The sequence below is a fragment of the Cavia porcellus genome, unplaced genomic scaffold, assembly GCF_034190915.1.
Source record: "Cavia porcellus strain 051 isolate PalLab524CR breed Dunkin Hartley unplaced genomic scaffold, mCavPor4.1 scaffold_27, whole genome shotgun sequence".
NCBI classification, from domain to species: Eukaryota; Metazoa; Chordata; class Mammalia; order Rodentia; family Caviidae; genus Cavia; species Cavia porcellus.
This window is the reverse complement of record NW_026947510.1, coordinates 51,546,395-51,561,940: the sequence shown is the minus strand read 5'-3', so window position 1 is coordinate 51,561,940 and position 15,546 is coordinate 51,546,395. Positions and strand designations below refer to the sequence as shown.

The 15,546-nt window shown below is 42.4% G+C and overlaps 1 pseudogene; it reads left to right on the top strand.

Annotated features, from left to right (window-relative positions):
• The first annotated feature begins 1,613 nt into the window (after nucleotides 1-1,613).
• Nucleotides 1,614-2,352, top strand: LOC134473577 (heterogeneous nuclear ribonucleoprotein D-like; annotated as a pseudogene).
• The last annotated feature ends 13,194 nt before the right edge of the window (nucleotides 2,353-15,546 follow it).

The window sequence follows — 15,546 nt, the reverse complement described above, 5'->3', positions numbered from 1 at the left end:
GATACATACCCAATTGTAAAATCTAATGTGTGTATGACAAATGACATGCCAGTTTTAAAATTCCCTAAACTTTATCCTTATCCTTGTTATTAGAAGCCATTAGCAGAACTATACTCATAAATATCCTGTGGATTCTATTATTTGGCCCCTGCATACTTAATTGGTTCTTTGCCTTTGTCTCCTCTAGACTTAAAGCTGTACACCTACCCAAGGTGAAAATGCTTGCTATCTTACTGCAGGCCACTAGTTTAAAGCTCTGCAGAGTATACCTGACTGTCAATTGACAACTTCAACCCCCATCAGCATGAATAAGTCACATTGGTCATCATCCATTATCCCTCACAGCAATTTGGGTTACTTCTTCAGTGAAAAAATGCTACAGGCAGAAGCTAAGTCAGTTAAAACTATTATAGATAACCAGACAGGGCTAGGGCTTCAAAGAAGCTAGCACAGGGGACCATATGTCTTGTGACTATGGAGGAGACAGATACCTTCCACTGTGGCCAGATCCCAAGACAAAAGGCTAAACTTGGCCCTCAGACCCCACAGGGAGACCTTATTAAGATGGCTTTTCATGTTTTCAACAACAGAGATAAAAATCAAAAGGAAGAAAAGTAACAATCTGATCTTTTAGCAGCGACACGTGGAGCTCTAAAACAGGTAAACCGTGACAAAACGCTCTGTCAGTTTCCCAGCTGCCATGAGATGAGCAGCTTTCCTGTGCCCTACTCCCCATGGTACATTTCTGCCTCACAGTCCTAACCCAGTGGAGCTAGGCTAACCATGGACTCAGTCCTCTGAAGCTCTAAGCCAAAATACGTCTCTCTCCCTTTAAGTTGTTTTGCTCAGGTATTTGATCATAAACAAAAAGCTGACTAATACACAAGCTTGTGTTCATGTGATTCTAATTGTATCATGTCTGTCATCTTTGGGAAAGGATAATTTGATGTGATCAAATACTTGGTATTTCAAACAGCACCACTCTCTGATAATTAAAAATGTGGGCATTGCCCAATATCCTATAGCTCTCAAACATTTATAGGGATTTAAACCTTGCATGTATTAAACATATATAATTTTTCCACTACAAACTTTTGCATAACATTAAGAAAAAGCTTCGAAGTATTAGGGGCTGGGGATTTAGCTCAGTGGCATAAGCGCCTGCCTTGCAAGCACACGATCATGAGTTCAATCTCCAGTACCAATTAAAAAATTTTAAGAAAAAGCTTCAACACATAGCATATTTCATCATTGCAGATATGTATGCCTAGTACTAAGCACCCAACAGAAGCAAATAAAATCCTGATTGACCAGCGACCTAGGGAAAAATGTATGTTTAACAATTTTAAAGATAGTTTAGCTGGGTGTGGTGATGCATGCCTGTAATCTCAGCACTTCAGAGGCTGAGACAAGAAGATCATTGCAAGTTCAAGATCAAACTGAGCTACAAAGTGGCCCCAAAGCTAGTCTACACTATATAGCAAGACCTTGTCACAAAAAAATAAAAAGAAAAAACTATAGATTTTGTAGCTTTTATTTAGAATCATAGCTTTCCAGTTTTTAAAAAAGTTAGACTTCGCTCTTCCACTGGCATTTTAAATCTACTTTGTACAATGCTTTGCTGCTGCCAGCAACCCCAAGATCTAGACTATGCGCCTGCTCATCCCTGCCAATGGCTCTGCCACCACGGAGGGTCCAATATCAGTGAGAACAAGAACCAGCAAGATGATGGTAAAGTGTTTGTTGGAGGTTTGAGATACAAGCAAGAAAGATCTGACTGAATATTTGTCTCAATTTGGGGAACATGTAGACTGCACAATTAAAACAGATCCAGTCACTGGACGATCAAGAGGATTTGGATCTGCACTTTTCAAAGATGCTGCTAGTGTTGACAAGGTTTTGAAACTAAAAGAACACAAACTGGATGGCAAATTTATAGATCCTGGCTGGGGATTTAGCTCAGAGGCATAAGCGCCTGTGTGGTAAGCATGAAATTGTGAGTTTGATCCCCGGTACCAAAAATAAATTATAGATCGCAAAAGGGCCAAAGCTTTAAAAGAGAATGAACCCCCTAAAAAGGAGTTCATGGGTGGATTGTGCCCAGACACTTCTGAAGAACAAATTGAAGACTCTTTTTGGAGCCTTTGATGAGATTTAAAATTTTGAACTTCCCATGGATACAAAAATAAAGGACAGGCTTTTGTTTCATCACATACACAGATGAAGAGCAGTCAAGAAATTGTTAGAAAGCAGATACCATCCCACTGTTCTGGGAAGTGTGAAATCAAAGTTTTACAACCCAAAGAGGTACAGGAGGAAGAGGTGCTGCAGCTGGGGAGGAGGTGGTACTAGCAGTCATAGCTGAGGTCAGAGCCAAACTGGAACCAAGGATTTAACTATTATGATCAAGAATGTGGAAATTACAATAGTGCCAATGGTGGTGACCAAAACTATAGTGGTGATACCAGATATGATTTTACTGAGTATTACTATGCAAACTATTGATGTAGACAGGAATATGCAGCCTACAGTGATCAGCAGAGCACTTACAGCAAGGTATCTCAAGGAGGAGGCAATCACCAAGATAATTACCAGCCATACTAAAGAGGAAGACATTGGAGGAAACAGAAGATGCTAAAGATATCTTCCAGGATGACGTTGAAGATTGCTCTTCCATTGCTCTAATGATTATATTGTAGAAGACTTTCTAGTGTACAAGTCACAACTGTATCCAACTGTATAGAGCTGACAATTAGTTTCTTCATTTTTACTTTGTCCTTTGTTATGTGTTATGATTCTTTGGATTTTTGTTTATACAAATTTTACTTGTAGATAACAAGAAGATGGCGGCTTGCTAGGTAGCTGGGTGGAGAGCCTCTCTGGGAAACACAGCTCAGATGCTGGAATTTGACAACATGGAGAGGGCCAGACGAAGGGAGAGGGATTCTCATAACCCCAGGAGGAAACTGAGGAAAAGGAAAAAGGGGAAGAAGAAGGAAAAATGCGGGTGGAGGGCTGGAGCCGGATGTGCTCACTGAGACCAGTCCCACGCTGTGCTGGGCACACCATGGAGTCAATTCAAGGTCATGCTGAACCCTTGGCCGCCAATAAAAGGAGTTGGTGAGTCCTGGGCCCTTGCCAGGAGAACATGGCATAGCGTGGAGTGGAGCCAAGATAGAGAGCTGCATTAATTTGCAGTGAGTGCTGGAAATTGTGTCCCGTGGCTGGTGTGGCCAGCTGGAAGACATGTTGGAGTTGGGCAGGATAGGCCTGAGTCCAGCACCATGGTGGCATCAGTCAGCCACCCCTGGCCCAAAGAGGACTGGTGGGACCTGCTTGGGCTGAGTCGTGCCCCTGGTCGGGACCCAATAGCTAGGGATGAAACTGTCCCTACCCTGTGATGTCTGCACAGCGCAGCCTAAGTTGCTGAAGGAACTCTCCAGTTGACTGGCTCAGAGGAGGAGGGCCAGCCCACAGTCCCTCAGATAACAGCAAACTGGAGAGGGAAGCAAGCTCCCAGCCAGCACACTTCAGAAAAACCGTAAGCAATACAGAGAGGGCCTGAGACCTCCACACACACCTGTCTGAAAGAAACCAGAAACATGACAAGAGAAAGAAATAAGAAAAACCTCCAGCCACTGACCCTGGAAAAATAAGCCCAGGAGAGGTAAATACAGAAGAGAATCAGTGCAGCAATCATGCACTATTAGCCACAACATCAGCGGACGTAAAGAAATATCTTCATGACTCATAGACGAACTTAAAACTGAAATTCTAATCCAAGTGAGGCAAGATATAAAAAGATTAATAAAAGAAATGCTAAGCCCTCTCAAGAAGACACAGATAGAAGAATGGAGGACCTGAAAAGGAAGAGAAACCTTTGGTGAAGAATATAAACAAAATCTAGAATACATGAAACAGATCCAAAGAGATTGCCAGGAAATTAAAAACTCCATTGAAAGCTGCCAAAATGCCTTGACAGAAACTAAAGTTAGCCTTTCAAAACTTGAAGATAGATTTGCAATGTGTGATCATGAAAGAAAAGACCTCTTAAAAATAACAAGGAAGTTGGGCTGGGGATTTAGCTCAGTGGCATAAGTACCTGTCTTGCAAGCACGCGGTCGTGAGTTTGATCCCTGGTACCAATAAAAAGTTTTTAAAAAGATAGAAAAAAAAATAACAAGGAAGCAGGAAGTAACAATTCAAAGGCTAGAAGACGACAAGAGGATCTATAACTTAAGAATAAAAAATGTGAGCAAAGAAGCAGGAGTAGCCACAAATGAATTACAAGGCTATTCCCAGAAATAATTAAGGAAAACTTCCCAAGCATGGGAAAAAGAAATGATACCCAGATAAATAAGGCATACAGAAATCCAACCAACTAAAACCAAAACAGATCTACACCAGACATATAATAATCAAGATCCCAGAAATTCACCACAAGAACAGAATATTAAAAGTGGTCAGAGAAAAGAAACAGATCACATATAAAGGAAAATTCATCAAAATAATGACAAACTTCTCAACACAAACTATCAAAATCAAGAAGAGCCTGAGTGAAGTAGTCTAAATCCTGAAAGAAAATAACCTCCAACCCAGATTGATATGCCCTGAAAAACTCTCTCTCAAAATTAATGGAGAAACAAGATGTTTCCAAGACAAGGAGGAACTGTGGGAGTTCGTGGCCACCAATTCAACCCTACAAAAAATACTAAAGGACATTCTAGAGAGAGAAAAAAAAAAATATCAGGATTCCAGCAACAGTGGCAGAGAGGCCTCAATGAATGGGGCAGATAGTGGAATGAATGAGAAAACTGGACAAATCATAGCAGAAAATAGAATAGCAGAGAAGGTGGGCTATAATCTCTAATATAGATAGCCTTGATACACTAACAAAAAGAAACACAGGCAGAGTAGATCAGAAGATAGGATCCATCCATCAAGATGCTCTGAATAGGAAATACACTCAACCTGAAAGAGGGTTAATAAACTGGAAGTCAAAGACGAGAAAATGATGCTCTATGTGACAGGGAACCAGAGAGAAATAGGGACAACTCATCCAGCAGCTGCAGATAGGTTGAAAAGTCATGGCATTTTTGTGCAGTGGAGAACTACTCAGCTATAAGGATGGAAAACCTTGTGGCTTTAGTGAGTAAAGGAGTACAGCTCAAGATCAAGCTCAGGGGTAAAAAAGTTCAACACCACTTAGATAGATAATGGGTTGCCCCCCTAATCTAAAAACTAAATGAGTTAGTGGGATCCAAAATATACAAAGCACCCTGAAAAAGGGAATGGGGAGAAATTGCCTAAGAAAGGAAGACAGAGGATATTGTTAATAGTGTATTAGGATTTAAAAGCCACATTAGTCTTATCTCTCTGTTTAGTTTGATTTTATTTTGTTCCGGTCTGTCTACTCATACTAGATTTGAGGGCACAGACAGCTAACCCAAAAATAGCAGGATATACTATGGTAAATATCCTTAATTCCCTACTAACTTAAACTGAAGCCCTGTATTACTTACCTTGTGTTACTATGACTGATCTTATTTGAAGCTAATTTGTTAGACCGCTGTTTTGTCTTGACTGATTTTATTTGAATTTGGTATTCTTGATCGTATCAAGTCTAAGAGTAGAGGCAACTACTCTGAAGATGACAAGATGTAATAAGATACCCATTCCAGTTTGATTATTAACTGCTTTTGAAGTCCTACAATGTCTCCAAAGTTGTGTTTTTATTAAAATGGCTATGTGATGCTATGTTCAATTATATTATGTCCGACGATATGGACAATTCTATTGAAAATAACAAGAGAAAGCATAGTAACTACTGTACATCACCTACTATTGTGGTTTTATGCCTTTTTCATTTCATGTTTTTCTAGGAATTTGTTTTGTTGTCTTGTTTTGATTTGTTTTTCCCTATAATACAGAAAGGATAGGTATACATGTAGAGATTCACACATGTGGAGAATTTCTAAACAGTTATAAATACATGATGTAATGAACAGATACTCTGAAGAAGAAGAGACACTAAGATACCCAGTGCTAATTCTGTAGCATTATGATATAAAATCTAGCAATTCTATTATTCACTGTTCAGATTGGTATTAGTCTAGTCTGTTATGTTCAGTTTCAGCATACGTAAAGATAAGGACAGCTGCTATGAAGAGAATGAGAGACATTATGGCAGTCAGTGTTTGACTTCCCTAATGTCAGGTCTTGAAGACCTAAAAAGCCTTCAACATCCTGTTCTGATTAGATTAGTAGTATAATTTTCAGTACGTATTCACTGTGTGTGAAGATGGGGACAGCTATTTGGAAGAAAACTAGAGACAATAATATAGACAGTGGAGGTCTCCAGTGGACTTGCTTTGAAATCCATGTTTCTTAAATCATGTGTCCTTATGATCTGTTTTGTTCTGTTTTGCTATGTTTAATCTTACCCTCTTTAAAATAAAAAACAAATTTTATTTGTATGATGTCTCATGTGAAACCCCAAATAAATGTTCCTTATGTGAAAAAAAAATTAGACTTGATCTGATTAACTTTCCATTATGCTAAGGAATCCCTACTCTTAAATTTGGTCATCTTAGTGAAATAAAGTAAAAAAATATATAGATCTCCAAGACACAGAACTTTACTGAGACACCATTGAGCAAAGAGGATATGTAAAGACTGAGAAAGCAGCTGTTTTAAAGGTGAGGTTGTTAGATTTAAATTATCATATGTCCATATTTTCTAATCGGAGGAATGAAACACTCATAGAAGCAGAAATCTGACCCACCAAGAAAGCTGTTGCCCTCCACTGGGATGGGGTGAGCTTCAGCACAGTGAGACAGGGGAGACCAAAGCAGGTGAATGCATTATGCCCTAGAGGTCCTGGGAAAGCAAAGGGACAGAAAGCTTCTCAGGTGTTGGCTTCTCAAGTTTGGTCAGACAGAGTCCTTGGGCAGACAGAGTCCAGCTGCCAGATCCAAAATACTAAGTACATATGTGATGTAGGGGCGGTGCCCAATTACATTTTAGATGTTGGTGATCAGGTACAATTTAAAGCTCACATATGTGTGCAGCCAGCACACTCATGATTCCTGCTGGTACTTAGCTTCATGGACTAGCAGTCAAGCCTGAGCTTTCATCTTACTGGACTCTGGGATATTGGTTTCATGCAGTCTTCTCAATTTTTTAAGGCTCATATAGGATTCTCTATGGATGAACTGTGATTTCCTATCTGATCCCTTACGTTTGGACAGTTAGTTATTGCCTTTCTATTTGGTGTTAAAACAAATCTATTCTAAGCACCACTCTTTTACTCCTACAGACTTTTCTCCCCTTGCATAGTTTTACCCTGTTAACAGTGGAGTAGAGTCCTGAGCTGAGAAGTCTGGAAAAGCTATGGCTACAAACAGCAATAATTTGGAAGACTCCAGCTTGGTAAAGAGCTCTCCTAAGCTCTGCAATTTTGAAACTTCATGTATTTGGGAAAAATAAATACAATTAATATTTTTAAAAGTCAACAATATCATCATAGCTTCACAGAATATATAATATATATATACATATATATATACATATGTGTATATATATATATATATATATATATACATATATGTTGAAGACCACTATGCAGCAGCTCTAGGCAGGATTTAAAATTATGTTTCTATGTTTATCTGTGACTCTGTCCTAGGCCTAGGCCCCCTGCCTGGCAATGGGAGCTGGTTCATAGTAAGTGAAACTCTATGAAACACTGGTCCTGGCTGAGGCCTGTAGTGGCCTGTGAGACCAGAGATATCTCAGAGGGCAAGATAAGAACACAGCTGAGGATACCTGGCTCCAACCCCAATTAAGTAGATAGAGACTGCAGCTGCAGGCATCTCACTCCTACTATAAATGTCATCACGTCTCCTAAATTGGCATAATCTACTGCTCGGAGAAGTCCTTAAAGTGACTCTCCAGGTCCTGCTCATTTCCCATGCTTTTCTCAGGGTCCCTACTCTTTGTTTGAAAATGTAATAAATATGGGTGGCCCAGAGAAGCTCTTTGTCTCAGCCCCCAAATTCAAGAACTCTGCAAAGGGTTCTAATCTCCTGGAGCCCTAAAATCATACTACTTGTCTCATTTATTTAAGCCTTCACCACACATTCATTTAGGAGATTGAGGGTATAGGCCAGGTCCCCAATACATACATACACATAATTTTGTGGCCCTGTGACAAAGATCAACTAGTGTGAGTTCTTGCTTCAGTGATAATGGAAATTAAAACTGAAGTATGCAGCATGGATTTAACATATACAAAAAGCTTTTATTGGAAAGAAACAGAAGTTGAAAAGCAGTACACACAGTCCTAAAACAGAGCAAGCTGGTCTCCTAACAAAGGAAAATAAGAGAAGATAAGGAAATTGAGAAACTAACGGAGACACAGATCTGAAGAGGAGGCGCAAACTTGCCTGCTTTCAAAAGAATAGACACAAGTTTATAGCATACTGTGATCATTATCTGCTGATCTTTGTCTCAATCCTGTCTTTGTAGCTCTGGAGGAATCTTTAAGGCCTAGGAACAGGTTGGTTCCTATGAAATGACTGTCTCTGTTTGAGGCTCTGCTAGAATCTAAAGTGACCATAGGTCTGGAGCCATGGAGACATCTGGGTGTAGCTGAATATCCTTGTAAATCTCTTATCTTGGTCTTGGAGGAGGATAAGATAGACCAGGTAAACTAGGGCTAATAAACCTTGCTGCCCAACTTTCAAACAGCTGTTAATCTAAATGACTAACATGCTATGCAGAACTGAGAAGGATCTGACTCAGAACTTTACAAAACGAAAGCCAAACTTTGTTCTGCTGTTAGACACTCACTGGGCAGCTATAAGCCCAACTGAAGAATCAGTTTTTAGAAGAAATCATTTCTCAATCTCTGACTGCCTCATAAGAAAACACAAATCGGGCTGGGGGTTTAGCTCAGCGGCTTAAGCACCTGCCTTGAAAGCAGGCAGTCGTGAGTTCGATCCCCGGTACCGATAAAAAGGAAAAAGACAAAAAAAAAAAAAAAAGAAAAGAAAACACAAATCATGCTTTTCATGAGAAACAAGAGCCCACGATTTTGTTTGTCCCTTGTCAGTATGGTGATGTTTAATTGTCTTTTTTACCCCGACTTTATTCTCCTTAATTTTAAGGAGAAATAGACAAAGATCTCTTGGTTTCTCACTCTCACTCTCACTCTCCCTCTCCCTCTCCCTCTCCGTCTCCCTCTCCCTCTCCCTTTCCCTCTCCTGTCTCTCTCCCTCTCCTTCTGTCTCTGTCCCACTCTCTTTTATTTTTTTGGAGTCACATCAGATCCAGAATGTTTTGTGGCCACTGAAAACACAGAGAAGCTTGAACCAACTGTGCCCAAGTTACCCTTCGATGAATTGATAGCACTCTTTAGAGGTTAAGGTGCACAGGTGTGGGCTGGAAATCTCTGGAAGTCTTCACCCTGTTTCTTAACATTGTTATGTTTTGTGCCCCTCTTTAGCAGATCTCATAACAGCTGGCACTGTTTAGAGCCCCTTTCTAGATCCAGTTATCACTCTCTCTCTTTTATATTATCATTAACATTCTTTGGTTATAGTTTCCTGCTAGGTGTTTGAGACTAAATATTTAATCAAAATTAACCTCTTTCTATATGCAGGAGATCAGTCAAGACATCTCAGAGGTTATTTAGAGACCTTGTGAAGAGCTTCATAGCTTTAGTTCTTCTCCTCTATCAGTTGTGTCTGCCAGGATGAGTCAATGACTTGCAGACCATGTGGCTTCCCTTGGAAGCTTTGGGATCTTCCCCTCTCTCATGGCCCTCCTCTGGAAAACGCATTCTGATCAGCTCCTCATCTGTGGTCCTTGCAAACTCCCTGCTCGGGAGGTTGGATAACCCATTAGAACCCATGGAGCCTCTTGGCCCTTTTGTTTTCCTTGGCTTTGGCCTCCAAGTCTCAGCTATCAGACTCCCAGAAGGTAGTTCCACCAATCTTGAAATGGGAGAATTGATTTCTAATTTTAACTATTCTAATTTTCCCCAGATATCAGGGCACTTTGGAATATCAATAAGACAGGAAGACAGTTGCTCCTTCCATTTAACAGGGTTGTATTGGAAGTCACGTCATATCTATAGGCGTGGTCTCTAGTCTTCAAGTAGTGCTTATGTTGTCTGCTGGAAGTCATACTCCTGAGGAATGTTAACAGGCAACAGTTACAAGGTTTTTCTTGGGCTGGGGATTTAGCTCAGCAGTGTAAGTGCCTGCCTTGTAAGCAGGCAGTTGTGGGTTCAATCCTTGGTACTGGTCAAAAGGAAAAAGACAAAAAAAAAAAAAAAAACCAAGGTTTTATTTTTCTTTTCTTTCCTTTTTGTGGGTACCAGGAATCAAACTCAGGACCTAGTAATTACCAGGCAGGCACTGCCCTGATGAGCTATGCTCTCTACCCAACATTACAAAGTTCTACAAAGAAATACAAAGCAAAACTAATAAAAGCAAAACAAATCTAGTCAGCATAAAACCCTAAATTAAGAAATGCAAAAGTCTAGTTATGTCAGAAAGCTGTATCTAAGAGTATTTCTCAAACTTCCTTTAAGTAGAATGTACTTGTTTACAAGATGTACTTTTGAGGTTACTTTTAGTTATTGGAATGGCATTGCCAGGAATTCAGAGTTTAGGCATATTTAAGTATTCATCCTTCACAAACCTCCACAAACCTGCTGAGAATTCTGAAAATCTTTCTTTACCATGCAGAATTATTTCTCATAAAAAAGAATTTTCCCCTTCTTTCACCTTTCCTTATAAAATATATCCCTATATTTATAACCACAACTTTCTTCGTATCTATTTCTTACTTAGTAGCCTATTTCTATCTTTTTTTTTTTCTTCTTCTTCAGGTGCTGTGCTCCATCAAGGAAGGACCCAGAATAGGGTCCACCTTTCCGACTTTAACCATGGGATTCTGATTCTGCTCCTTCCCAAAATCTGGTGTCAAAAGGATCTGGCTAGTTCACTGTGTTCGATGGCTGGTGCATCTGTGAATATCCAAAAGGAGATGTGATCATTCACAGGCTGTGTTGCCCCACCACCCTTAAAGTCATGAAAAATCTCAGTGGGATTATGAAAAACCCAGAAGTTAAGAAGAACTGTAGCCAGGCATGATGACACACACCTGTAATCCCAGCACTCAAGAGGCTGAAGCAAGAGGATTGCTGTGAGTTTGAGGCTAGCCTGGGCTATGAGTTCAAGGTCAGCCTGAGCCACATGGCGAGACCCTGTCTCAAAAAGACAAAAAAATGAACAAAAAAAAAGAGAGAAAGAGGAGGAGGCAGGGTAGGGGAAGGGGAAGAGGAAGGAGAAGAAGAATTGTCAAGGCCTATGGGTAAGGCTCAGGAAGGAACAAGATTGCTTAAAATACAGATGATGAATTTGTCAGAATAAGAACACTGGGCAAGTCCAATATTGAAGCATTGCAGAAGAACACATTGATTGAGCTGGAGAAATGGGATTATTTCCTGAGACGAAATGTTAAGGTATGCAAGACACACAGGGCGAATATGATAGGGAAAAAATCCAGCTGCCCCCTCGATCTGCTCTTCAGCCAGATCAAAAAAGACAGTGTAATTACTGCTGTATTTCAGGCTGCCGCTCAGAGCTCAGGCTACAGCCGGTTTTGGGACAGAGCACAGGAAAAGCCACAGGATATGAGCCCAGATGGAGAAGAAACAAAGGCCACACAGTGAATTCATGCAGGACTGGAGGAGAATGCAGAGCCTGTGTGACATGTAGGTGACCCCAGCAGGCACCCAGCAGGACAGGAAGGCAAGGCTGGACTCGATCCCTACTCCGAGTTTGTCAGCCCAGGGATAGGACTAAAATTGGGGTGGAGCTAGGTGACTTGCTTCCCATACAGGTTTTCAGCTCCCCTTTTGGTGCATCTTGGACACTAGAGGTGAATCTGGCTGTAACACAGCAACGTGGGTCCTCTGGTTGGTTGGTAGCCAGCTTCACCAGAGATGGTGGCAGCAGGATCTCAGCAGTCAGTGCTGCCAGGATGCAGGCAGGAACATGGTCTTTCTCCCATCTTGTCCTCAGAATAATCCAGAAATGATTATTGTCCCCATCCGATAATTGAAGACTCCGGGCACAGGACACTTAAAGAGCTCACCTGAGGCAGCAGAAGTTGCATTCAAATCTGGGCTGACTGCACCTCTGAAGGGGAGACGGTCAAATGAGCTGTAGGTGGGCAGAGGTAAGGGGACCACCCTGCTCTGGACACAAGGAAAAGTAAGCCTCCATGGCAAATGGAAAGCAAAGGCAAGGATCCCTCTCCTAGCCATCTGCAACAGCTCATGGAACAAACAAGAAACCCACAGAGGTCTTCTCACCAATGGCAGCGTGTCCCACAGGCTCCAGCTGTCCCCTGAAGGTCACAATACATGTGAGAGCCATGTATGTGAGCAGCTCGTCAGATCCAGGTGCGATTCCTCAGCAGGATTCTGAGGACATCGTTTGCTCTTTGGAAATACTTTGGAGCTGAGGCGGCCCTTCCCCTATTCTCACTGGCCAATCCCACAGCAAGGGGACAGAGCTCATGGCAGGAGGCTGGACGGAGTTTGAGGCGTCGAGGCCAGATTCTCTGTGTAGTGCTTCTCAGGCTATGTCTTGGAGACTGAACTGACCAGGGCATGTGGGGTGCAAAGTGGTACAAGCAGGCTCCAGGCAGGAGGCCACATAGCGCATAAGCCAGTGGCTGGAACCTGAGAGAGACTTGCGGTCCAGACTATGAACAATGGCCAGCAGGGGTCAGATGGAGAGCCTTCCGACTCTGTGGCCACGCCCCAGTCCCTGGGCGGGGTCCCGCGCCGAATCCTCTGGCAAGGATGGCAGTGGAAGCCTGCACTTTGCCCGCAGTCTCAGCAGAGACGGAAGGTGGCACTGTAGGCACAGACATCCTCGGATGGGGCTGCGGGGAAACTCTAAGGACCGCGCCCGCCGAGCGCAGCTCTCCACGTCAGCAAGAACCGGAGATGCACAAAGCCCGGCGGGGAGGAGCACGCGCTGGCACCAGGGAGGAGCGCGGTGGGGCCACCAAGCTGAAAACGCCAGAAGCGCCATCGGAGGCTCCCAGAGCCACTGGAAGAATCCAAAAGCCTCTGGAATCCACCAGAGCAGAAGGGGCGGAACCACAGAAACCGTGCTTTATGACTAATCTGCTCCTAAGCCGGAGAGCCAGGAGCAAACAGGCCTCATACATTTCCCCATCCGCGTTGAAACCCTGTGCGCCTCCCGGCTTCCAGCTGGTTTGCCTGCAGCACAGAATGGTCTTGAGTCTATTGGGGTTCAGGTCCGGAAGCACCCAGCAGTGTTCCCCCCCCCCCCCGCCTCAGTCCTGCCCGTGGACTTGAAATCGCCCTCCATTCCAGCCCACCTCGTCTTTTGCATGGCTCTCTGGCTCCCACCTTCCTTCTGCCAGCTGGCTGAGCCACCATTCTGGGTCTGGGCAATGGTTTTTGAGAAGAGTTGTGGCCGTCACTTGAGCTGCTGGCCCCATTTTTCTGGCTTTCTCCTTCTCAGATGCATTAGTGGGATTCTTCTTTCTGGTCTGTTTATGGTCTTCCACTGGTCAAGGAGTTTTAAGTGGAAATAGAACACGTCATTTCTAAGCCATAGCATTAATGCTTGGTAGAAGGCCCTTTCCGTCCACCAGGACACCCAGCAGTGTTCCAGGGACTGGCTGTTCCATGACCTGAGGTCCAGGAGGGAAGATGACCTATGACAAACGGGTATTGTGAGGAAATGGTCACCTCCTTGTTGCAAACTGCTGGGTTTTGGGGGCTCTTTGTTCCTTCACCCTTTCCTAGACTTTTCATTGCTGATACAAATAAGGTCACCGAGCTATTTTTAGGAGACTGTGGAAGATGCATATCTTTAATTCCTTATATAAACTAGAATTGTCACTAACAATAGTATATGCCCCTTATGCAACAGCTAACTACATGCTGAGAATTATTCTGGGTTCTTTGACAAATATTTTCTCATTGATCCCTACCAACAGACCTATGGATTTGGTATTATTGGCCTCTTCTTTATTAGTAATCTCATTGTAAAGATAAGGGACTAGGACCCAAGGGCACTAAAGATCACAAGCGTAACTAGTACATGGTGGAATTAAGATGCAAATTGAGAAGACTTTGACTTCAAAACGCTCACCATTTCATAGGCTGTTACTATGTACAATGCAAGTCTAGTCATTCCAAGAAAAAAATGTATAAAGACATTTATAAAGAAATGATCTCTTAACATTAACTTCTGTCGTTTGGACTAAACTGAATGTGAAAAATGATCCTGACAGGCTGAACAATGATGCTTGCTCTATGGCACGATGTTTGAAAGTGGAACTTTCATTCATTTTCTCCTCTGATTCGACGTTCCCCCAGATAAGCCACAGCAAGCACCAAAGGTTTCAGTAACATGCAAAACGATCATTTCGTCTGTCACTTAGCATTTTTATGAACAAGCTGGGAAATAGATTGCATTACACAATTTTGCAGGGGGAATGAATAGCCTGAGATCTGCTGGCTGTGGAGATGATGTTGTAGCAAGAACACACGTCTTCTTGCTGTCCTGCCTGCCTCCTTCTGACCTGCTAACACCTACAGGCCCAGCTTCCCCGCCTTCCCTCTCCTCCCGTAATTCTCTGGAAAGTCATTTGGACTACTGCATGCGTCAGTATCACACGACGCTTGACCACGCCACTGTGAAAGGGCTCCTCAATCCTCTTACTCATCAGTACACGGTACAGAGACACCCGCATGAAAAGTAAGCCCTGTACGGGAGCGTTAGCTGTGACTAGAAGCGTGGCCTCTGGAGTTTGAAGCTCTGAAACTTGTTATTCACGTGAGGTTACACACACTCCTTCACCTCTCTCTGCCTCAGTTTTCTCATCTGTACTTCACAGAGCAGTCATAGAACCCAGCTTATATGGTTGTTGTGGAAATTAAATGATCAATACAAGTTATGTGTTTAGTCCACTGCCTAGCTTTACATAACAATAATAAGTAACCATATATATTCACTGAAGTGAACTGAAAAAACTTGGAGCAATGTAAAGGAAATAGTCCTTTTTCCTAGCGCCTTCAATTTTCCTCTAACTAACAAACTTTTCCAGACTCTTTGCAATAGAAAGATTTGAAAACAAGCCAGCAGAACCCATTAGGGATACCATGTCCATTCAAATGCAATCACAGCCTCCCGCTGGGATGATGGTGATTTGATTCCCTCAAACCATGTTTATTGAGCTCCTACTGTATGTATGTCAGGCATCGATCTGAGCATCATGGATGTAGCAGAAAAGAAAAGATAGCCTCTGCCCTTATGGAAAATATTAATGTAAAAAGAGAAAGCCCTACTCTGTCCCACTTCTGACTGCAAGGTTGTGGAAATGATTCACATAGAAAGATGAGACTCTGATGTCAGAAGCAAAGAAGCATGCTATGCCACGCCTTGGGAGACCACAGCCATAATATATGCTTTAGATTTAAAG